The sequence below is a fragment of the Ambystoma mexicanum genome, chromosome 4q (assembly GCF_040938575.1).
Source record: "Ambystoma mexicanum isolate Mex_15411 chromosome 4q, UKY_AmexF1_1, whole genome shotgun sequence".
Classification (NCBI taxonomy): Eukaryota; Metazoa; Chordata; class Amphibia; order Caudata; family Ambystomatidae; genus Ambystoma; species Ambystoma mexicanum.
The window spans coordinates 890136348-890162659 of NC_090928.1; positions in this window are offsets into that span (position 1 = coordinate 890136348).

Consider the following 26312-nt stretch of genomic DNA (forward strand, 5'->3'; position numbering starts at 1 on the left):
TTGTCAATAAACCTTTTCATGGAATCTTCAAAAAGAGAAATTTCCAGTTCGTTTCCAAGGTACTAACTGCTCTGCAAAGAAAGTTAGGATATGCCATATTCTCTACTTACATAAGAACCAGGGGGCAAGAAATATTTAAAGCAATATGTTTTTTAATTGGTTCTATTTATGCAAAAATGGAACACAGTGTTCGATTTAAACCAGGTTGGAAGAAAAGCAACATGTTGGGCCTCCTTATCTGTATGGTAGTAATAATAAAAACTTGAAATATTTTAAATACCTCCTATTTTTTAAATGCTATGTAATTACTTAATAAGTGCACATGGATGACAGGTTGTTTAGGGCGGCAGCACATATTCATTTGTCCAGCCAAGTGGAGGAGCTTTGCAAGGTACTGAGCCGACTGGGGTTTCTTCTGAACAGGAAGAAATCACATCAGATCCCATTGCAAGACCTCAAGCTCATAGTGGATCGCATTTGGGCTTCGAGGGGGATGGTGACACTACCAGGAGAGAAGGAAGTGAGGTTAAAGTCAGTCCTAAAAGTAATAACTTTGAAGATTGTATGGAGAAACTGTGGGATAGAATGATGCTGGGGCAGGGGAAAGCTCTATTATTTGCCCTGATAGCATTTATAAAGGTGATTGATGAGGGGCTATTGCCGTTGCAAACTCGATAAATAGAAGCACGTGCAGTATACTATTGTACATATATTAGCAAAAAATGTTAGGCTTGATTGAAACTGTTTTCTTTTGTTTTACTTTGATTTGTAAAGAACGTGAAACATTATTTTATCTTATTTTGTAAATTTTACTTTGTAAAGGTTTATATTTTGTAACCATAAACAATAAAAAAAGAAATACAAAAAAAAGTAACAATGAAAAAAGGTCTGGCATCAGTGACCATGTTTCTGCATGTACAGGAGCACATGGCAGCATGGGTTTGTGTAGTGCCAGGGGGGAGGTTTCACAGGGGACCACTTCTTTTCAACCTTCACAACCATACGGTCCCAGAGAGCCAGAGCTTTGAGGTCCTCATCCCGGTGACAGAAGAATTGAGTGCAAGTTTGCAGCAGTGGCTGAGAACTGGCAACTTGCTGAAAGGTTTACTTTATATGGCCCCTCGCAGATCCTTCTTACTTGAGATGCCAACAGCATAGGCTTGCGACAACAGTAGAAAGAGGTGCAGCATCAAGACCTGCAAAATTCTGCAGCGTTAGCCCACTCATCAAGCTGTAGAGAGTTGGCAGCAGGCTTCAGGGTGCTACTGCCATTTCAGACTATCATTATGGGAACGACAGTTATATCACATTGGGTCTGTTAGGAAAACAACTCAGGGATTGGACAGAGCTAAATCTTCTGTGTCTAAAAGTACTTTCCATCAGGGGGAAGATAAGACAGCAGACTCCCTGAGCCGAATCATTCCGTCACAGATTTGGGTATTGAAGAGGGAAGTATCCGGCTGGGGAACTCACTGATAGATCTGTTTGCTTCCACTCAGAGTGCTCAGGGTCCTATATTTTGCACAAGGGTCCTGTGCCATGGTGCATGTGGAAAAGGTGCAATGGCTGGAGGGTCTATGGTATGTGTTTTCTCCCCTTCCACTCATCCCCATACTGTTAGAATTAGGGATTCCAGATGGAGATAAAGCTTCTGGTTTCCTTCTGGCTAAGGTCATGGTTGTCTGTTCTGTTAGTGCTCGCTGTAGAGCCCATCTTCATTATCCCTGTTTTCCAGTGTCCTCTCAGAGATCTCCCAGACTTGGAGAGTTCGAAAATCCTGTGCTTGGCAGCCTGGAAACTGTAAGGCAGGTCCTATAAATACTAGGTCTTAGTCCGCTGCTCGCCCTAGCAGTACAGAGTGACAAGAGGCCAGCTACGCTGAAGGTGTACAGCAGGCATTGGTCCAACTTGGTGTGGGAAGAGGGAAGTTCAGGATTGTAGTTTTTAATCCCCCCTATTTTGCAGTTTATAAACGAAAGACTTGATTTAGGTTTGGCGGTATCCTCCTTAAAATCGTAAGGGGCTACTATAAGGGCATTTAGAGAACACTGGGGTTCACACATAGAGGGTGATGCTCTGGGGGCCATAATCTTAAAAGGTTTCTCCATTGCTAAGCTTCCTCCCTCCGACCTCACCCCTGTTTCTAAGGGCGCTCTGCAGGTTCTGCCATTCAAGCTCATTTGCACCTAACATATTTCTTCTTGAAAGTGATATTCTTGGTAGCTAGTTCCTCTGTAAGAAGGATGGGGAAGATTTGGGCTATCTTATGCAGGGCCTCTTCCTGGTGGCACAGTCAGAAGCCTTATTCCTTGGGTGTGATTTAGCTTTTGTACCCAACTTAAGGTCAAAGTGTGTCCACTCTCAGGAAATTGTTCTACCAGCGATTTTTCCAAATCCCTCCTCTCCATAGGCAGTGAGGCAGAGCAAATTCGACGTAAGAAAAGAGGTACAAAGCATCCTCGTTTTTGAACTTTTGATTTATTATCTTCGGAGGTCCTCTCTCAGGGCAAAAGTCTTCAGTCCCATCTATCGGTAGATGTATACATGAAACCGTCTCTATAGCCTGTGAATTTGCAGGGGATTTCCTTTCCTTCTGCAGTTCTGGGCAGATCAATGAGGGAGAGGTCAGCATGTTATGTTATGTTATGTTATGTTATGTTATGTTATGTTGTTTTGCATTTATATAGCACCTTATATACCATTGGTATGGTCTGAAGGCGCTGGTAGTTTGAACGCCCTTGGAAACCGAAGTTCGGGTCAGTAGAGAGAGCAGAGAGAGTCCAAAAGTGCGTGTGCGCACCAGGTATGTGTGCAGCTGGTGCGGAATTCATGTAGTAGCTGCTTCTTAGCGGTAGGTGTGGTGGTTGAGAGATCAGGAGTATGTGCTCGCTCTGGCAGGATTTATCCAGACCGAGTGTGGCTGCGTTAGGCCTGAGGAGAACGCCTGGCTGGGGGGTGTGAAACCAGCAGTGTTTACTCAGAGTGATGGGGAGTGAGCGGGAGATGTTGATATGAGAACAGTTATACCGAATGGTGACATAGTATCTCTGTGTTCTAGTTGAGTGGTGGTGTAAAGCATCATGGATTGAGGTGCAAGGAGTGCTCATTCAGGACGTCTGTAGGGCTGTTACGTAGGCGGACTCCAACCCTTTCACAAGACATTATCCTTTGAATGCGCATGGACAATGGCTCGGTGCATTTGGTGCAACTGTTCTTATGGCAAGCACTCAGTAAGCAGTGGTTAATGCTGTAGGAATGGAAAAAATGAGCGATGCTAGCATGCCCAGCATATGGTGTGCCTCACAAGTAAGTTCTGGGACGTGGAAGAGGGATGGGCAGTTATTTGGTGAGTGAAATGTATCCACGGGAGGAGTCCAAAAGAAACGAAGACTTGCTGGGGGAGTCAGCTGATTTATTCCTACAATAAGGAGGCAGGGCATGCAAAAATGCGACTAAAAGCACTGGAGCCAAGGATCAGCCCAGGTTTCTGTTCCTTTCCTTGCATGCATGTAGGGAGTCCTATGCCATTTCTTCCACGTGCACATGCACATGGCAGAGACCTGCAATTGCACCCCCCAGAGCAAATATGGTGGCTGTCACTGCTCTGTTGAATACAATTGATTGTGGCTCTTTTTCCTGAGCCAGGAAAACTAGGCACAATCAGTTAGAATCATACCAGGACCTGGGGATCAGAATATTGATCGCTGCAGCGCATGAGGAGCACATGCAGTGTGAGGACCCAGCATGGAAACTCAGGTGCAGAGCTCCAGTGGCGGGTTCCAGCCATAATGAGCAACTCCATATGCATCGTTGGCAAGACACTTTTGATGAAAAACATTGACTTGCAATCTAAAAATCCTGTTTTCTGTTCCCGTAATGGCTGCTGCTCTGTGCTTGTACCCTCACCCTGATCTTTCTCCATTTGTGCCCCACGCTACTCCTGCACAGCCCTACTCTTTTAGGAGCACCTTCGGTTGGGAAAGTAATATTTAGCATTTCTCCCACCTATTCATATTATTGATGCGATGTCTATATGTTATTTGCTGGTCGTTTTTGTTTTTAATTGAATATGCCTTCTGTCCATCATAAAGAAAACCTCAGGAAGCAAGCTCAGCTTTTCTACAAGATGCAGCAAGCCATAGGACTTGATGACATAAATCCTTCAAAAACACCCACCCAATGTTCTCTTTCCCATATTGGGAACAGTGCCCTACCACCTCCCTATTTGGCAATGACCAGCACTGAGGTTGAGACAAGTGCACTACAACAACAGGGCCTATCCCTAGAATTGGCCATTTCCCTCCAGCGATCCAGAAGACCATCCACCCTTAAGGTGTATGAACACCTTGGAAAATACTTGCACTGCTCGTAAATTAGCAAAGGTGTTTTCTTGGTACTTTCCCCATCCATTCTTCAGCATTTACAGGATGGGTTCGATTGAGTCTGTATAAGTATGGCTCCAGTCTGGTTGGCAGGTCCCACTCGGATGTGGATACTGTGACAAGAAAAGTTGGACTAAGGTTAAGATTACCAGTAAGTCATTTAGACGTCAGCCACAGCAGAAACTGGGTTCCAGAGAAGACCTGTCCCAGGAATTCTGCAGTCATGGCAGAGAAAAAACAGAGAGTATCAAGGTTTTTCAAGTCACAGGCGCAGAAGTAGACGAAACAGCCTACAAAACTAGTTTGTTCTTGCTGTCTGTCATAGCATATCGTTATTGTGCTTATCCCACCTTTCACCATTTGAAGAGCTTTGGAGCTAGGAAACTTGTGCCCTGCAAGCAGAACAGTGGCATCCCATCCTAAAGACACTGTGCACAGGAACATGAAAGGGGTTGGGCCAAAATGGTACTTTACACACCTGCACTTTGTTGTGTGGACAATCGCACCACCTGGCTCTTTGCCAGCACCTGCGTTGCCATGCCGCCACACACACACACCTTGCATGCAAGATGCATGGGCTGTGGTGGGATCGCATGACAACCGATCAATAAAGGTTGCGCCTCTGACTTTGAGCCGGGCACCAAGGCGGTAGTCTGCCTAGCTGATGCTAAAGCCACTCCCTTTTGTCCTGTGCCTCAGTTAATGATGAATAAGAAAGGATGGTCCATTCTGGAACAGAACCAGTTATGCACACACCCAGTCCCACAGTGCTCTATTCACTCCAACCACCTCAGAGTCACAACGACAAAGTGTGAGAACAGCGGGGATAGACACTATGCTCCCCAAGCATCATGCCTTTTGAATAGTGCCCCAGAGTAAAAACACGATGCCACCAACCACATAACTTTCAAACTTGAGACCCTTCTCGTCTAACCATGCCACCTAGCATGCCACCCTGCCTCTCAACCGTGTGCTTGCTATCTACATGACCGTGGTGGGGGTTGCTCACTCATGTTATGACATAAACTCCTCTCTTGAAACCACAGAGAAACACATACGACCTTGAGATCTCGTTGCTCCCCCTTTCCCACCAAGGAACTGTTATGCATTAAATTATCAGCACACCTGGTGATGTTTCCCTACTTAGTAACTACGTGCGTGCTACAGTAAGTTAAGTAGTGTGTGTTGCCAACATCCCGAGAGACTCGGGCCAGATTTCTGAAAGACAAAATGTGCCTGGCTAATGAAGAGTTAACATAATGATATGGTCTTTTATTTGACTCAATGTTTAAACATGGCGGTATGGTTGTGGCACCTTGTTTAATAATGCAGCACACAGTTTCCTAAGGGGACAGAGCTTGATTTGAAAACTGAATATGATGCACTCTAAATTCTTTTCCCTGAGGAAGGCTGACTAACTGATAAGTGCCACGAGCCAGCATGGGGACTGATTCTGTCAAATCAAGCTCAAATGCAAGCGCACGATGTGGAGTCTTCTCAAGTCCCGGTGAGGTAATTTGAGCAGACACATGTGACATTAGACAGTGCATCAGCTTTTGAATGCTTTAAAAGTTCAACATCTTGGTACAAGGTGGTCTTTAGATGACAAAATAAAGAAATCAGTGCAAATCTGTTAATGTAACAGCTCGAAAAAGCCCTAAAAAATGGCACTATTGGGATCTGTTAGGAAATGCATGGGGAAGCGGCTGCCATTTTGTGAGCTCTGGATAAAGCATGTGAGAATTTTCTCTGCAGCCCAAGATTGCAATATGTTTTCGTGCATGGCACACAATAAATACAGGCTGCGGGTTTAACATAACATGACTAATCCGATCTGAAAGAAATGAATCGCCTGCCCCGGTTCTGCTATGACAAGGGAAAAACGACAGCCAGCTCAAGGAAGGTTTGAAGGTTCACGGCAGAAAATTGTCGCATCAGGAAAATTGACTCATATTGTTTGGTTTTTCTTGCTTTCCTGCCTACGAGGCATATTTCTTCAGTGTTACCTTTGAATAGAAACATACAGTTAAGAGGCAGCTGGACTGTAAAACAGATTGAAATCGACTGTATTTCAAGATTATATCTTTTTAGAAGAAATATTTCGAAAGGTAATACCATTTTAAGGCATACAGTCACAATCGCTGCTATTTTACTTACAGTCACAGCAACTTTGCCCTGTGTGAAACCTTTTTTTTTCCATGTTCGAGCACGTGTGTTAGTAACATGGTGGCTGGGAAGTTGTGTAATTGTGTAAAGTTTTAGCTATTGTGTTTAGTGTGGGATGGGACTGGACTTACCAGGAAGAACAGCAGCTCCGTGGACATTACTGTGGTGAATGGAGCAACTCAACGGAGCTGTCCCGACGAAACGAGGACGCCTAGAGTGGGAAGACAGTCTCTAGTCCCAACGACTATCCCGACGAAACATGTACGTCTATCAGAGATACTGCCAAAGAATGTAGGGTCCCAATCCGAGCGAGGCAGTAGAACAAGAGGGGTCTGCTCCACTTCACAGTACCTGGTCCGCCTGGTCCACCGTGTAAGTAGTCCATGTGAGTAAGGGCCGCACGATGGTGTTGAGAGAAAGATGCTGGCTCCGAGGTAATGAACACAAGTAGCGAAGACGTGGAAATCCGGAGGTCACAAGCAGCAAGAGAAGTCCAAACACAGTCTGGGTCGAGTACTAGGGCATCACCATAGAAGTTCCAGAGCATAGTGTCAGAAGCGGTGGAGAGTAGCAATCCAAAGGACGGTCCGTAATCAGGCAGGAGAAAGGCAAGCGGGATCCAAAATGAAAAAACCAACTCGGAACAGGCCAAAGAGAATCCGATAGCAAACAGTGATCAAAACGGGCAACTAGAAAGTACGTAAGCAAAACACTTTGGCAAAATCAGAAGCAACGCCGTCAGAGGCTGAAAGGTTTAAATGCAGTGGCCTGTGTCACGTGATTGAGAAAAGCGTCGGAGCACCGCAGCTTCTGTACACAGCCTCAGTCTCCATGGCAACCTCCAATCAGCACCATAGTGATTCCTGTGGTTGTAACGCCGGCATATCTGGGAGTTGTAGTGCGGGTTGAATACTCTAATGTTACGATGCACAGAAGGAAAATTAATATTGTTGCTGTTTGCATGAATGCGTGTCGTGGCGTTCTGTGTCATAATGTTACCAGAGTGGGCAGTGGGGCATGAATTAACCCTAGCAGCCGCCACAGGCCTGACACTTTCCTAGTTTGCTGCTTGCTCTTTATCATCCATATTATGTCCTTGACAGATACTGAGAGATCCCCCCTGATATTCAGAAGCCAAGGGGAATGAGAACTGAGTAGGCTTGGGCAGCTCACATCAAATGATAGGGCGCGACCCCAGTGATGGTGTTGAGCGTATGTCTGTGTGCTTTGATCACCTTCTGTGTCATGTGGATCTCTACATGCGACAAGGACCAGTTGCATGCTGCACTTTGTAAATCTGTTCACCCTTTCCCCTTGCCCATTGGCCTGTGGGTGATAAAGGACTGCTTTGTATTGGGTGATGTTGTTCCTTGTAAAGAAGTCCTGCATTTCACTTGACACCAACTAAACTCCATTGTCCATCACTATGTACTTGGGTAACCACTACTGACTGAATATCTCACTGAGTACATAGTGCTTGTGGTGATGTTCAGTACAATGTGTGCCTCGATCTATTTCAGTAAGTAGTCTTCCAACACAATGCCATACTGGTGTTCCTGGTCCATGTGAAGACCTGTTCTCTGACCTTGATTCTATTCTCCCCTTTGTCCTCATCTTACTCAATCTCTCTTCTGCTTTTGAAACGGTCAACCATGCCATCCCCTTCAATCGTCTCTGTGATAACCTGGGTATCACCGATCAGGCCCTGGCCTGGCTGACCTCGTTCCTCTCTGATCGACCCACTCACGCCTTGAAACACTTGTGTATAGGCGTGTCATAAATGCCATATCATATCATATCAGGTCCAACTTGGGTCCTTCCTTTCCTCTGTCTCACTCTCTACCTGTGGTGTTCCCCAGGGGTCTAACCTTTCTCCCTGGCTGTTCAACCAATACCTGGCACCTCTCGATCACCGCATTGCCGCTCTCTGCACCAATTTTCAATGCTATGCGGTGACACTCCGCTCATTTTCAGGCTCCCCTCTGCCACCTCTTCTCCTTCTCTCATCTCGGATTGTCTGTCTGCTATCCAGGAGTGGTGTGCCGCCAACGATCACTGCCTTAATGCCAGTAAGACAGAGATTCTCTTCATTGGCACACCTGCACCATCCTTTCCTGTCACTCTCTGGCCGGCCTCCCTTGGCCCTCTTCCTGCTCCCACCTGTGAGGCTAAGAACCATGGGGTCATCTTCGACTCCACACTCTCCTTCTCTTCTCACATCTCTGACGTCTCTAAGAAGTCAAACTACCAACTGCACCTCCTCAGAGGCATTCTTCCGTTCTTCTCCTTCCCCCAGGAGCTTACTGTCTCTAGAGCTCTGGTTCTCTCTTGGCTGGACTACTGCAACAGCCTCTTTCTCAATCTACCTGCTTCTACTCTCCGCCCTCTGGAACTCATCCAGAACAGGACTGCGAGACTAGTCCTTGGCCTCAAGACCAGGGATCATATTTCTCCATCACTGAACTCTCTGCATTGGCTCCCAGTTACTGCAAGGATTAAGTTCAAGACTCTCTGCATTGTCCACAAGACCTTCTGGGGCCTGGGTCCTCAAGACCTCCAACTCTATCTTCGTAAATACCTTACTACTCGAGCTCCTCGCCCCTCCACCTCCAACTCCCTCAGGGTCGGTTGCTTTTCCAAGCAACAAGTTGGTGGTAGATCTCTTGCTTCGGCTGGGGCCTCCCTCTGGAACAGCCTCCCAGCCTTTCTGAAACTTGAGGAGAACCATCTCCGGTTCCGGAAGCACCTCAAGACCTTCCTCTTTGCTTCTGCCTTCTCTCTTCCTCTCCCCTGCTGATTTCCTGTCTGATACTGCACTGGCTACCCTCTGATTTCAGGCCCAGGTCCCTACCCGGCCAGTTGCACACTGCACTGCCTCCCGTCAACCCTTGGACTTGGGTCTCTATCTGTAACCCTACAGTCCCCCTACCTGCACTTACCCTTGCACCTGCCACCTGCTGGCCGCACTTCTTGTTATTGTTTAGATCCCATGTACAGCACTGCCTCCTCCCCTTTCCCCTGGCACTTTTCCCCTCCCCCTCCCCTGTGCGATCTCAATTTCACTTGGCCTAGTAAGATCGCTGTCTCTGTCCTCCCTCTGTTCCCCCTTCCTTGCCTCGTCGCGCCTTGAAACACGTGTGTAGGAGCATTACAAATGCCATATCATATCATGTGACTTAATGGACAGATGAAATCAAGCCCCACCCTTTCCTAGGGTTTGTCTGGTGTCTCAATGTTGTGAAGGGGTGCAGACAGTCACCCCCTGGACTTGCTCGGTTTAAGCAGATTGGCATTTGCTCTCATAGCATATCTCAACTCTTCTGCATTTATGACAAGCTGGTTTTTAGCTGATATGTTAATGGCTGTTTCTTTTGTTATTCAAAGCACCGGGCTCAACAACCCTGATGCCTCTACGGGGTCAATTGTGTTGTCTGCTTGCAATCATTGTAGACGTTCTTGCAGGGTCTGTCTCACACCAGTCTGACTTGGTGTTTGGTCGAGGACTGTCTTTTATGCAGCTTAATTTCGTGAATGTATTTGTTTACACAGCACAGCTTCTTGCTAAAAAAGATCACTACATCTGTTGATTATCCTTTCCAAAGCAACCTCCATCAGACTTGCCACCCCAGGAAAACACGGCCAGGTATCACAAAAATATACCTTTGTGTGGGCTTGGCATCCTTTGAAATCCAGCACACATTTCGTGTATCCCAGCAAGTTGACTGTGTGATCTCACGCAGGCTATGGGATTGACATTCACTTTGTTGACTTTAACTTGATCTTGACGCACCATCATTTTGAAGGTGGCAATCTGGATGAGCGTCAAATCACAACTCAAGTCTGACAAAACCTCTACTTGATCATTGTCAACACTCACTGTGCAATGTGGCTTGGTTCTCCGCCCGGTCCTGCATCTAAGGCTATTGTCGTGTTCTCCTGTTCGGTAGAGTCTGAACTGGCCCATTGTTCACTTTCCATAGTGGCCACCTTGTGCTTGCTTCCTTCTCTGCAAACCTTGGCAAAATTGCCTATGCATCTGCCCACGTTACATTCCTTGTGCTTGGCAGGACAGATGAGGTGATTGACGAAATGTCTGTCCTTGCCTCACCAGTGGCACTGGGTGTCTGTTTGCCCTGAGCAGGGGAGTTGCTAGGTCTGGAAAAGACCCGGGGCTACGCTGATGTCCGAACTGTTGGGACTGGGGGCTAGCTAGTCTTTTGGCTGTAGCTCCTGAGATTCTTTCCAGAGCTAAAACCAAAAGATCAGGGGCTATAGCCCCTTTAGCCCCCCCCCTAGCAACGCCCCTGGCCCTGAGTCTGTCTTAGTTTTGGGATTTCACACCTTTCTTGCTCACGTGGTCTCATTTGGAACATGCTAGGGCAGTGGCTTAAAAATGCCTTTTAAATCTGCAACAAAACATCCTTTACTTAAATTTGTACTTTTCCTGAGGTTTCTTGTTGTGTGCCTACACTAATAGCATCTTCCCCGCCACCTCCTCCTTTCGGTCACCAAAGTTGCATTACAATGACATGTCTCAAAGTTGGATCCCATAGTCATTTATGGACTCGTTTGGCGACTGAGCTCTTGAGTAGAATCTGATCTTATAAAGGTACACATTTTCTTTGTTCACATACCCATGTGGCATTGTTTTCACGGCTTCATTGTATACCATGTCATCTTCAGACGCTTGTGGTTAGGGCACTTCCTTTAGGCTCACACATATCCTCTGACCCTGCACATTGAGCAACATGGCTTCCTTTCTTTGGGGTGGAAACATGGTACCTCCTATGGCATCCACATACTTTAGGAAGAGCTACAACCACTGACTCCATGGTATAATTGGCTCACCAGACAGTTACAGGATTGGCGGCATGGGTGTCAGGCTTGGACTGGCCTATAGGGCAATGCCCGGACCAAAAATGCAAAATGCTGGCATGGGCCAGTTTCTTTGGTCAAAGTGGTCCACTTTTGTGGCCAATGTGGGCCAGTTTGATGAGTTTTGACCAGTGTTGCAAATTGGGCATTTTAAATATATTTATTCAGCATCACATTTGATCAAAAAACTCCCTCTTGGGTACTATTCAAACAGTCTGTCACAAAAGGAATTAATTGCATTTGAAACTGTGGGTCACTTTTTCATTAGTGCCCGAGTTGTTGTGCCCCAGTCTGACCCTGATGGTCGTGTGCCTGTCGGACTCCTTGGTGGTGACAAGAAAGGGAGGACTTGATCCCGAACCTGTCACCAATTTGTAGTGCCAGACACTCAGGACGGTTTAACAAGGACGACTTCTGTGTGATATGATATTTAATGTTTTGCAATATCAGGAATCATGGTGTGATGCAAGCAGCTGCATGCAGGAGTGAAACAGAGGCCAAGCACACTCAGCCCAAGTAGATGCTCCCCACACAACGTATGTCTAAACTCTTTCACATCCTGCATGCCATGACATGAGCAGTTGGTACCAAAGATGAGTTTATGGCAGGACACCTTGAAAAAAAGTAAAAGTATTTTGAGGGTGTTTGGGATGACAAACTAAAATCAGAGTTGAATAACCTAGGAAGGAAGACTTGGGAAGGGGCATTAGACGGTGGAATGGGTGAGAATGGGGGTTGGACATAGGAGGGAGCAGCTCAGGAAAGTAGGTTCGGTGACTGCCCCCATCAATAAAAAACAAAAAAACAAAGCCCTTATGCATTTTCACCTTACCGAGCACTCACACCTGTCGAAAAGCAGGTGAGTATAAAGGCATTTTACAAGTTAGCTCATCATGTTAACAAGTATGTAGCTGAGTGTGTTGAACGGTGATCAACGTGGACTGCTTGCTATTTGCTGCCTTGTCTGATCAGCAGTCTTTCTTTCCTTTGTATTGTCAGCTATTTTGGAATACGGTTACACTATAACTACATAGGCGCTCACGCGGAGCGGGAAGCGGAGTGTGTAGCGGAGTGTGTTCAATGGTGATCAAGGTGGACTGCTTGCTGTTTGCTGCCTTGTCTGATCAGCAGTCTTTCTTTCCTCCATATTGTCAGCTGTTTTGGAACACCGGTAACACTATAACTATATAGCCGCTCACGCGGAGTGTGTAGCTGAGTGTGTTCAACGATGTTCAATGTTTTTCGGCAGAGTTTGTACTCCCATTACCCTTGTTTGAAGCTTTGACTGATCTGAAAGCAATTCCTCCCTTTTGCCCATTGGAAACCCCGGCATAAAATCGGGAAGCACTTCAGTAATCCGATGAGTAAAGCGGGCAACAAAGTGAAAGGTAAGCTTTACCGTATCACATTGGTATTATGCCTGGGAAGGCACTGAATAAGAACAAACACTACAATTTATAGAAGTCTAAACCATATGGTAAAAATATGGGGTATCAACGTGAAGAACGTGATACCGTAAATAAGGACAAAAGTAATGTTACTGATGCAGCAGTTTTAAAATCTGCAGCCCAACGGACCAAGAAATCATCATATGCTACACATGTTCTGGGCCAAATTACTGACTTTTTTAAACCTGGGAGCCCTGAACCCGCCCCTTGATGAACAAAGAAACTCCCATTGTGGTAGCGGAAATCCATGCTATCAATTTGAATGCTAGTTTGATATCTGCTACATCATTAGGTGCTATTGATGATAATTCACTCCTAGATCTTTCTTATCGGCTATGTGGCTCTAATAGAGAAGCAGCTGACGTGCCAACTGAGCTCCCACAAGACATTTCTGATACTGCAAAGGAGGAGCTGGGAGACAAAAAGATAAATGTCTCCCCTAGACTATCAACTACTCCCACTTTGTTTCCAATGACCCTTCCTTCTTCCTAGCAATCAGTTGATGTATCACATGATAAAAGAGTGAATAACATCAGTGAGAGAAGTATGGCGGAAATGGAACAAAATTACTCCAAACAGAAAGATGGAATCCTTATACTGAATGGAGTGCTTCCCTCGAGCAGTCTGATGCATTTTGCCTTGAAAATATTAATAACACTATCTGATAGAATTTACTCACAAACTCAGAAACATAGTGAGATACTTGAAATATGAAATCAACATCAAAAGGAATCGCCTATGCAAAATGTCGCCAAAGGAATGTCAGTTGATCCGTTGATTACAATGAAGGAAGTTGGTATCGTGGATAATTCCTTCATGAGCTACGACCTCTCCCAAAATCTGCATAATAGATTGGAATCCCCGTTACCTTATCCAACTCATAAGCAAGTTAGGAAACAAGTAAAACAACGTAAACAGGGTAAAAAGCAATCTTAACCTATCAACATCGACGATGAGGTTAAAGACGAACTACAACAGCTAAACTCCACTGTAACATCGATAAGTGAACTTAAAGGGAAATCTAGACACTCTCATAAGGGTGAAAATCGAAGAAAGAAAAGACAAATGCAGAAAACGTGTTTGTTGACTAGTTGGCTGCTACAGGATAGTAACTTAAATAATATTGATGTGCATGAAGAGTCGTTGGAACAGGTAAAGTTAGCTGTAAGCAAGAAGAACAACATAGCCTCTCCATGCCCCATCCTGTCTACCTTTGAAAAGAATACTGTTGTCAACATAGACAACTGAAGCTAGGAAAACTGTGAAAGAAACCGTGTGCTCATTGAACATCAGAGTGGTTACTATTAGTGAAAAGGAAGATAAGAGTACTAAAAAACACATAAATAGATTAGCGCTTGTTAATCTATTTACAAAAATCCCAGCATTGAGAATTTTAAAGTCTTGCAATTTTGAATTCATACAACACATGAAAAGAGACTTTGGAGCAATAACCCTAGTGCATTGTGTACTACCTGCGACAGCTACCTTAATTCAATCCCAAGAAGAATCCTTGGACTTTCTTGGATACGAGTTAAAGAGATTGCTATCACTTGCCAATCCTCCCAATGTGAACATTGTTTCTAGGTAAAGCCTAATGTTGTGAGTAAGACTAATGAAGAACAGAACCCGATTATCAAGAATCATGTGGATTGGAGGTGGCTAAAAAAAATCTAGTACACCAAATAGAAATTGCACAACCATGAGTGTGCACTATTGCTTCGTGGAATACACAAGACCATGCTCACTTTCTCAAAATGGGTCTTCCCTTGATCGGATTGTTTGCTATCCTATATTCATGTTGCAGGAGACGTGGTTAATGAATTATTTCCACACTGATACCCATAGCATATTTCAACTGAATGCAAAAAAAGGGCCCAAAGGTAGACCATATGGTGGCCATGTTAATAGGTGTTAATCATGATTTTCCGGTTAGTGATATTAATTCAAAACTAGCGAATTATAACTTATTGGCAATCCAAGTTAAAGCCAAGGATAGTGCTTTTGCTTCCAACACGTTGATTATTAATATATACACCCCTCCCACCAGAAAATGCTCTAAAGAGATATTTGACAGTGTTGACATGATTATCACCGAATGGCTTTTGATTGAAGGCAATAATATGATAATTATGGGTGGAGATTACAATGCTCGGTGTGGTGTCTTCTCGATACCTGATTAGTATGAAAAAATTGCTGTAACAAATGTGATGAAAAAGCCAAAGAGCAATGAAAAAGGGTTAGATTGGGTTAGAGTGGAAGAATGTCATGGCTGAATACACAATATGGCTCCTCAATGGGATAACACAAAGTTACACCCCAGGTAAATGTACATGGCTCAGTGGCAATAGGTCAGCCACAATAGACTATCTATGTGGCAATGTTACAGCCCTAGGGTATATTAGTGATTTTGGAGTTGCTCATCTGCCATATAGTGACCACTCGTTAATCTATTCCAATTTGAAAATACCTCTTCCCTCTGAGAATGTAAGGGTTCCTAGTAATGTTACTGTGAGTAACAATGGTTTCAAACTGAAATGGAATGTGGCAAAAATTAAGACAACGAGTAGACGAATTCGCCTTCTAACTAATAAGCTGAAAACTGACATAAATGATATGAAGAGCGATGAAATTGATAATGTAATTAATGTTAATACTGCTGATGTAGCTAGGGTCCTTGGAGCCCCAGCTATTGCCACAGGGAAGGGGTTAAACAAATCCTATGATGGCGAACTACTAGTGGTTAAGAGACTACATCGGATAAATCTTCGTCAATTAAAAAGTCAGAATATGGCCACTATTGATTACCACATGAAACAAAAAAAACTGAATCATTTATATAGAAGCTGCCGCAAAAGAAGAAAGGCAGAGAAGATGAATCTTAAATGGAAACAGATGATGGGTGTACTGAAAAGAATTACACTAGTTCAGTGTGGAAACTGCTGAATAAAGTTGGAGGAAACTCCCTCCCACAACCTTTGAACTCGATTAGTAAGGAATAATGGGCATCGTACATATCAAATATGATGTTTGAGGACCTCCCGGATACTGTTATTAGAAGTTTGATGATAATATGGCCATTCAAATTTTCAAAGCTCCTTTCATTAAGGAGATAATTAGTAAAGCTAAAAATTCCAGAGCTCCTGGGCCAAATGGACTGGCATCAATGGTTATTAAATATGATCCTGAAATTTGGACTGAGATCATTTACGTTCTCTGTGTGAAAGTATGCAGTGAGAAATATATACCAGCATCTTGGAAACCTTCCATTCTAATCCCTGTGTTCAAGGCTGGTGAGAGGTCTGTCACTGAAAATACCACTTACTTTCACTGTTAGACACTACTAGTAAAGTTTTTGTGGCAATAGTCTTGGATCACCTGCAGTGCTGGACTAAGGTTAATCAATTACTCCATCCTTTTCAGACAGGTTTTAGAGCTGGGTCCAGCACCACGCACAATATCCACCTATTAGATGCCATCACAACCAAGGCAAACAGTAATAATGCATCGGTATATGTTACATTCATAGATATTTGCTCGCCTTTTGATAGTGCCAATAGACAGAAGTTGTGGGAGATATTAACAGAAATGAACTGTCCGAGCTGGCTATTGGAGTTTGATAATGCTTCACTCGAAGAATAGTGCCCAAATACGCCTTGATAATGAAGGTCGATTGACAAGACCTATTAAGATAAATAAAGGTGTTAAACAAGGCTGCTCGTTAGCTGCTCATTTGTTTAATCTTTAGCTAGACTAATACAACTTCTTGAAAATAAAGCTAACTGTTCAGCTACATTTTTATCTACAATGGTCACAGCAATGCTTTACGCTGATGATCTGGTTGTAGTCCACCACACTTATAGCGGCATGAAAGCAATACTAGAAAAACTGGGTTTATTTGCTTCTGAACACTCACTACAAATTAACCTAAAAAAGACCCAGATCATGCTGTTTTCAACCAAAAAAGTGTATAAGCCAAAAATGGAAACCAGCTGGGGAACGATAGAGTACACCGAATCCTATAAATACTTGGGAGTTTTAATTCACAATAGACTCGGATATACTCCTCTGATTGAAAATAAGATACATAGAGCCAAACAAATAACTATGCTTGTACGTAGCTTTGTTTCAAACTATGCAGGATATTCCCTGAATGGAATAATGATGCTTTACACTCAATGGCTGATTCCCGGTCATTGCTTATGGTCTAGAGGCTCTGTCTATCAGAAATGTGTCATGGTTGGAGAGAGTAGAATATTTCTGGTGAACAGTCCTTGGTCTACCTACATCTTGTTCAATTCAATATGTTAGAGTTGAAATTGGACTGTTATCGCTGAAAGCTACGATCCTGCAACAGAGAGGCCTTCTCCCCTTGAAGACTGTCATCCTGAAAGCCATATGCTATGAACAATAGGAAAGACCAATATAAATTTGAAGAAGACTGATCATTCAAATAAATATGACGATTTATGTAGAGAATTGTATTGCCAATTACAATGGTCAACTGACCAGGCTTTCTGTGGTCAATATAAATTCATAGAATTTGCATTTAAAAAAAGCTGGGTAAAAACAGATTGGGAAAATAACTTTACATACATGAGTACTCTCCAGAACTACCATAAAATTGAGGGAATTATTCACTCATATTGCCCACAAGTATATCTTCTGCATTGTCCAAATCCAGCTGTATGTAAATTCCGCCTATTGATGAGAACCAACCAATTGCTGGTTAGAGTAATATATGGTGCCAAGTGGCAACTGGCTGGAAAACAGCGATACTGCCGTATTTGTAAACATGTTTTCAAAAAAGGTAGCAGGCGCCCCTCTCCAGATAGAACATGGCATGATAACCAGTTCTTGCTCACTGTACCTTCCACAGATGGGAAATATCCATTTGCATATCAGTCTTTGTCCCGCCCACATGGGCAGTTCAACACCAAAATGCTATGGCAATTCCCTTCTGAACAAGAGTACCAACAGTAACCCCATACACGTGTTTCAGCCTTGTTGGGCCTCATCAGTGAGGTGGAGCTGTGCCTCTCTGAGCACAGTGAGCAGGAGTCCATATCTGGGCTCCCCCAGGTAACTCAGGGTGACCAACCTCAACTTCCTTGCAAAAATGATTCACTGCTTGAACAGAGGTTCCCGGTGTTATCCATGACTAGAAGATGTCCTCATGGTGGAGCCAGGTATGGAAAACAAGACAGATGACCAAGCATGTGACAGGCTCCTTCAGTAAATCAACCAAGTACTGCAAGAAATTGGCCTTGTGTGGGCTGTAATGAAGGTGGTCTGAAAATCCACCCAATTCTGATGATGATTACATTAACAGTCACATGACAATAGACTAAGTCACTCTCCACAGCAAGAAGCTTTCAAGTGAGAAGAGCTAACCAAGGAGCTGTGAGTAACTTTGTTTTGTTGGACTTTTACTTTGTTAAGAACACTTGCTGAACTTTGGAGAGAGTAAAAACCTTTTCAGTGTTTATTCCTGAGCCTGCTTTCTGTTTCCCTGCTGACCTTTGTGGAGATGCATCCATCCTTGATTTTTCGCTTTGGTCCGGTTTAGTTGTATTTGGCTTAAAATGGTATTGCTACCACCCATTGTCTCTTGAGTCCTATGTTGATTTCCAGCACCATTACACCTGTTTTCTGGTATATCAAGGAGATGGCCTTTGCCTCACCAATCCTTACCAAGGGATGATCCCCTTTTCCCCACAAGCATGTCATCTGTAAAGTCTGCAATTAATCACCAAAGTTTGAGAATACAGCTCACATGGACTGCGTCTTCATTGGCTTGTAGCAAATTGAGGGCACCGCTTAATTATTGTGTTCAGATTCTTGCTTGTACTCTAGTCTGCTTTCTTGACCAAACGTAGATCTGAATCATGCAATTATTACAGTTCCATTAAAATGCCAATTTATTTCAGTTCTATCAAAATGTCGAGTTCCATGAATATGCCAACACGTGTTTTGAGTGCTAGAAACTCCTCTACAGGACAACACAACTTGTATGTGATGTTAGTAAATCGTAAGTGCCAATACTGTATGCACACATAAATGTAAAATGATGCACAATAAACCATAATGAAAAAAATGAAATACAAATAATGTAAATACATGTTGAAATTAACATGGGCAAGGTGACAAAATCCAAAAGTAAAACTAGAAAAAGGATACTAAAATATGTATTTATTTTATTTATTTATTAAAATGTATACAGCGCACACACAGCCCTTGGGCATCGATGAGCTTAGTTACATGAGGCCATTGAAGTGGCCTTAGGAGTCACATTGAGCCCATCACAGACAGTGCAACTCCATCACACCCGCACGACTCGGGTTTCATTAGCATAATTCAATAACAGTTATTGACTTGAATAACATTATTTCACTATGCTTCTGTTGGTCTGACTTTTATTATAATTTGATTTCTTTATTTGTGTATAGTTCTAAAAGAGCCTTTACAAAATATTATAATCACAAATTTAAAACAATTAATTACATTACATTTTTATAACATATTAATAATTTACAATAAAATCATAACAGCAACAGTCACCATTCAAAATTCAGGTTTTCATCAGCTTTTCAATCATTATGAGCTCTACAGTCTATACTGTTAATTCCATCATGTAAGGCCTTAGTTCAATATATCCTATATGCATCAGCAGATTTGGACCACTGGCACCAGAGGCTAACCCAACCTGCGGCCGATACCCTATGAAGCTACCGTATTCGAAATCAAAGGATATGAGATTTAAGTTCAACCCCAGCGTTCGGGAGCAGCTTATCATACAACACATACAATTAAGGGGAATGCCGGGACGAGCCCCCAAAGTCACATATGTCGGCAATTGATTTGTACCATTCTTAATCGAAAGGCTCTGCATTGATAAATTTAGGCATTGCCTCAAGTATCTCTGGGATGTGAAATATTTATGCACCACTCTACATACGTACACATGGCTCCTGAGCGTCGCTAAATGGGTATAATTAACAACCCAGTCCCATTGTTTCACTCTATGTGTAAGGATACATTTCAGAGTCTGGTAGTTAGTCCCTCTAGCAAAATCAGGGCACCAGCCAATATCCTTATATATGCCACCCACCAAGACTTCAAACTGGTCTGTGTCCCGCCGAGAAGCAGAAATTACATCTATGGCCAAAAGTGCAATCAATTTACATTTAGGGTGCCAATTGATTTTCATATGTAACAGGCCTCTTCTTATAAACAGCTCACCTCTGAGAGATACCAACTCCAGTTCTAGTCTTAAATATTCCATAGGGGTTGATTTACTCAGCCTTAATATACGCTTCCAAAAGGCTCCTTCAATATGACACAGCCAACGTAAGTCTTTTATAGCCAATGCATCCAGCCCATAAAGCACCATTGGGATAAAGCATTCGTTATAGAGGGGAATAATTTCCTCTAATGAAAACCCAGCAGTATTTTTTGCAAATTTACATATTAGATGTGTCATACGGAGGGCCTTGTCCTTCTTAATTGCCACTATATGCACAGAGGCCCTGCTACCACTCATCTCAAGCCCCATGTAGGGATATGATACTAAGTAATCAACTAATTAAGGGTAGTCTGAAAATCAAGCAATTTCACTTCCATTGATGAAACGGCCATGATTTTAGTTTTGCCTAAATGTATGCACATCTCATTGGCTGCCGCATATTCGATCAATGATTCGAACATGGCTTTGGCTCCCGTATAGGTATAATTCATCATTAACAAATAATTGGCATACATCATGCAAGGGACACTACTGCCACTAACCTTAGGGTAGGATCCACAATTTGTCAAAATACCGGTCGGCAGGTCCGTTGTGAATAAATTAGACAACAGGGGAGCAAGTGTGCACCCCTGCTTCACCCCACGACATACATGGATTGGCATAGATAGCCCTCCTTCATCATTCATTCGAATCCGGGTCTGGGTATTCATATGTAGCCCATTTAACTCATTGTCTATCCAATTTGGGCAGCTACAACCCAGCAATTTATCCCACAACCGATTCCTATTGGCTCATTCAAATGCCGCTTTAAAGTTGACGAACATCAAATATAGTGTACATCCTCCAGATATTCGTGGCCATTTTATTAATGAGTCCAATATTCTTAAGTTATGAATGGTACCACAACCGGGTCTAAACCTGGATTGGAAAGGGTGTAATATATTAAACTCATCGCCCCAGGGTAGAGAAGATCTTCCCCGTAGCGTCCAGCAAAGAGAGGAGCCTGTAGTTTTCAGGCCGCGGCCGATCACCCCTCTTGTAAACTGGTAGGAGAATAGACTGCTGCCATGACATCGGTATTTGCTGTGTCAGGCAGACCATGCCAAATAAGATTCTTAATATATGTGCCCATATAGCAGGGTTTTGGTTTAGAACTGCATTGGCCAGTCCATTTGGGCCAGGCGCCCTTGAATGTTTAAGTTGGATGATAATCTGATAAATATCTTCAGCAAAGTTCAGCGGCCATCCACCAACCATATATACTGGCTGAGCAGCCACGATACTCACACCCCCTTGCTTTTGAATGTGATCCACCCAGTCGGTTTCACCAATGGGATTTATTAATCGTTTGCTTTGGTCCCCCTTAGCCTTACCCAACATATTCAGAATATTCCTATCGTCAACACTAATAAGGGCAGCACATTTTCTTTGCCCATTGACATTAAGGGTGGAACGCTTCCATCTGTTAAGCCAGCTCTGGTACTGTTACCTACTAACTGGGTGGCCAGACCAGAGCTACGTGCCATATGTATTTCTTTCCACATGGCTCATTTTACATCTCTGATAGCAACATCGTATACCTGTACACATTTGTCAGAGGCTGTGCTCTGGGATTTATCACCTTCAACAGCGACTTCATTAGTAAGTGAACTCATCGATCTCTCAATCGCATCGCTGTTCATATAACCCAGAGCCATAAAATCGGAATCTTGCATATCAGAGAGCCAAACGTAAATGCTTTGTGGTCCAAGAGATGCAGTTACCCACAGGATTAATCTGCACGTCCGTACACCCACTGCCAATTTGCCTAGTGTGCTGCCAATCAATACTCAATGTTACAAGCTCATAATCACTATATTTTATCGGAACAACTCTTAGTGCCTTTCTCACAAGGAGACGAGCGTTGTTTCCAAAATAGTAATCTATTAGCTTCACAATCATTGCCCCGCCAAGTATAATTCCCAGGAGTATCTCCGTAGGATCTGCCATTTAACATACTCTGTTTCCATTGAAGTAAAAAGGCAACCAATTCCTTGCCCTTACGATTTCCGGATGCATGAGTCATTATACACTATTTACAGGTATTACGATATGCAGCACCAATATGATCGTCTGTGCATTTTGCATTCAGGTCTCCACCCAATATGATAATATATTCACTACCTTTCCCATCAACAGCAAAAGCTCTTCAAGGGCCGTTTGGATGACCTCCAGTAGTTGTATTCTAGGGGGTATATATACATTGATCAACACGATTTTACAATCAGTAGCGCTCCCCTCCTGCCACACTTCAACTGCCATTACATTATCCTCAGCCAAAGAGCCCACCAACTGGCATGAGCGGAAGTGGTGATTAATTCCAGCTATAAGACCCCCAAATGCCCTACCCTTTAGACCTTTTTTGGCCATAGTACGGTAACTATAACATTCCCCATCTTGTATGGAGCTATCAAGCCAGGTTTTCGGCAACATAAAAAAATAAAATTGGATCAGGGTGGCCATAGAGCCTTTTTTTACTTATTAAATGGCTACAACCACGTGTATTCTAAGACTCAATGTTAATTTGTCAATAGGCCCCGTAATTGCATTGAATGGAGTTTGTAGCTTCTGGGCATCCACCCCATGTGATCACTTTGTATTCCGGGTCCAACGCTCGGCTATTCCTAAACGTTGTTAGCACCCCTCTAGGTGCGGCCTTCAACTGGGGCCCGTCATTATTCCTAGGGGCTAGATTACAAGCTTGATAGAACTGAGTGGGACCTTTCTTGTGCTGGCAACCAGTGAGTTTCAAACCCATTGATAATAAGACGTAAGCATTGGCACATACTAGTGATACTACAGAGGGAGTTTCAAATTCAATCAACACCCAATTACTCCTACTCCCCCACTTCGGGAGCTTACATTTCAATATGTCTTCAGAGGAGATGGCAGCCAGCCAGGGCACATTCGCCCAGAGTCTCAACAAGGCAGATCTGTTCAAAAATGGGCTTGCATCCGAAGTGGCAATCTCATCCAATTGTATCGAAGCCCGCAATCTAAAATGCGACAGAGTGCATCTCCTGTTGGGTACACCGGAGCCACCTGTCACATAAGCTTTCTTAATAGGAGCGAAGCTGGAAGACGTAGAGCCAACCAGATTCACCCAATTGATAGATGAGGGCATAGTTTCCTCCACCAGACCACCTGCTCTCAACTGAGATGTAGGAATATCCTTGTAACAATGCTCCACCATCCTCTCTTTAGTCACTGTACTCCGGCTCGGGGCCATGGTAGCATTAGGTTTTATCTGTGTTGGAAATATTTCCTCAGGGATGCTGCCCCTTTGTAACTGTGGGTAGAGAGCTATCTGGGGCTCTGCAACTGCAGTGGTCTTAGGTTTTATAACTCCATGGTGAGCCCATTTATCAAGCGCGCCAAGCAATGACACTGTACGTCTTGAACCATCAGCCAATGATCTCGTAATCACTGTTGGTACTTTCATTGTTTTCAACGTACCCCCTATGGGTGGCAGGCGTTTAGGTTCAGTAATTTGCTGGCCGAGACAAGTGGACCCTCCCCTTCCCTTTACCAAGACATAAAGCCTTATCCTGATTAGGCTCAAAATCATGGACATTTCTGCACATAATGCCCCAAGGGCATCCTCCTCCAACACGAGGCGTCCACTCCATTAGGCATCTCTGTAAGATATTCTGTGTCATCTATAGTCACCACAGACTTAGCCTCTGTAAAATATGCCAGACTCTTCTCTAGCCTTCTAGGCGAAGGTCTGCTACCATGTGCAGCTTCTTTAGTTTGCTCAGTCATCAGGGAAGAGGCCCAAGAACTTTTCCAGCTACACAAATAGGTCCATTAGGCTCTGTAATATGGCACATCATTGTGTGAAGGATCTGTTCATCGGAAGCAACTACTGAACACAATGAAAACACCGGCTCCACCTTAGCTAGGAGTTACGATAGCAAGTCACACTGATTATTCCTGGTTTCAGTATCCCTCAGTAATGAGGAGTGGGTGTACCAAGGACTACTCTCTGGCCCTCGTGCGTCCCTGATGGTAGCCACTGTTTCAAGATTTGGGCTAGCTGACAAGTGAGAAAATACAGAGGCGTTCTTCTCTTGAGGTTGCATTCACAATGATTTGTGCCTAATGTTTTGGCACAAATTCAGCAATGTGCCGTTATTGTCCAATGAGTGTAGTGACCATGACAGTAGAGGATCTTGCCCAGACTTCATTGAAGCATTAAATAAACACAAAGGACTTGTGATGACTAATTCAACCAGTTCCTTGCTTTAAGTGCCAATAGATTGTTGGTTGCTAACAGCACTGTTGCCAGTGCCTGAGAAATAACCCATGATTCTTGGTTGATCCGGCTTCTTTTTTCCCTTTTTTGGGTTTTGGGCCAATCTTTACAAATCTATTTGTTAAATTCGGGCTCCTTAAAGCATTTTCCTTTTATGATCATCTCACTGCGTAACCCCTGTCGCAAGCAGGACTTGGGTTTCATTTCAATTATATACTTGCTGGTAGGTGGCTACAGCACAATTTAAATGCACACACACAATACCCTGTCGGGGTTCTGTCCCTCTGTCATAATGTGCAGCTCGTATAACAGGTCAGCATAAGGCAGCCCAGTATTTAGGCTACACACATAAAAATTCTACAGTCCTTGAGCGAATCCAGACATATACTATGTGGCAGGCATATGGCGTGTGGTCGTAGTTGCAGGAAATGTGCTTTCAAGTCGGCGTAACAAAAAGATGCAAGTCAAGTGCCAGGCAATAAACTTCACTGGAGGTGCACATAAAATGGCTTACCTCTCATTCGCTCACAGACTGCATAGACGGCTGAGTGGCCACGCCTCTACCCCGACAACACAATAAGTTTATAAAGGCTAGACTGCCTCCTCTTTGTGTAGGAAACACTGTAGAAAGACTTGACTAGAGTCCAAAGCACCATAGGAAAGGTCAGTGAAATGGGCAACTGCACACGCTGCGCTCCGCCAGCCAGCAATGATATAAAGGCTAGACTGCCTTCTCCTTGTGTAGGAAACACAGTAGAAAGACTCAACCAGAGTCCAAAGCACTGTAGGAAAGGTCCATAATTTAGTGGAAGGACATTAGTAGCAAGAATCAGAGTGCAACAATTGGCAGTTATCAATGCATAAGCAGACTGGCCTTTTTTGGTCTCTTGCTGCAACACTAACAACAAATAATATCTAATAACGTTTGATTCTTAGTAAACCACCATTATAACCTCTCCTCATGGTTCTATGTTCACTGTTCGAGTATTAACAAAAGGTCTTGGTCTTGGTTTTCCTCCTCCTTACCTGAAAGAGTTAGGTTTGCTGAGCTGGATGAATAAGAGGAAGACACCCCCCTAGAAAGCACAATTGCTGCTGCTTCCATCGCTGATTTTTTTTGCGGATTACTACACGTTTCCTGTTTTATAATGCAGAATTTATCATCCAACCATTTATTGACCCATGCAAATGAGTGTGGAGATTCACACATCTTTTTCTTCTTCTTCAACACATCTTGTAAATTAATTATAGTTCTCTAATGTTCTGCAGAGGGGACTGTTAGGAAAGATTTCTTGTTTTGCAACTTTTCCCTCCATATTTCTATGAACCCCCAAACTTTCTGCTTTTGTTTCTGAACCTGTTGTGATTATTTCCAGGGAATTGAAGCCTTGAGCTTCACTCCTCTGACCTTTTGTTCACTTAGTTATAGGGAAACTGATCAGTCCATCAGACTATTAGTACTGGGAAACTGAGTTTCCTGTTTGTCTTTTTATCTTGTACCCTTTTGATAACTTTTTAAGAGTGCACACAGCATCTTACAATGCAGTGCAGTATTTATGTAGCTCCCTAGTCTTTTACACTTGGAATTTTCGGTTAATGTGATATGTGCCTAAAGAAAAGCTGGTGGCAGCAATCATATTTTTACAATCTTTGTGTTATTTCTAGTGTGCACATTATCGTTTATCGCATATGGCTACTGAAAGTGTCTAGTGTCCTAAATGGCCACACCATGAGATTTTCTCTTGTTCTTTGCTCGTATGGTTGTTTAGCATTCTCCCTGCCTTGCCAGGTCAAGAAATCCCATATACGGTCATGCACTTGCCCAGGAAAGCTGCCGCTTTCGCACGGTAATAATGCCTTTGTGTGTGTGTGTGTGGCCCAGGAAGGTGGTGGGACTGCCT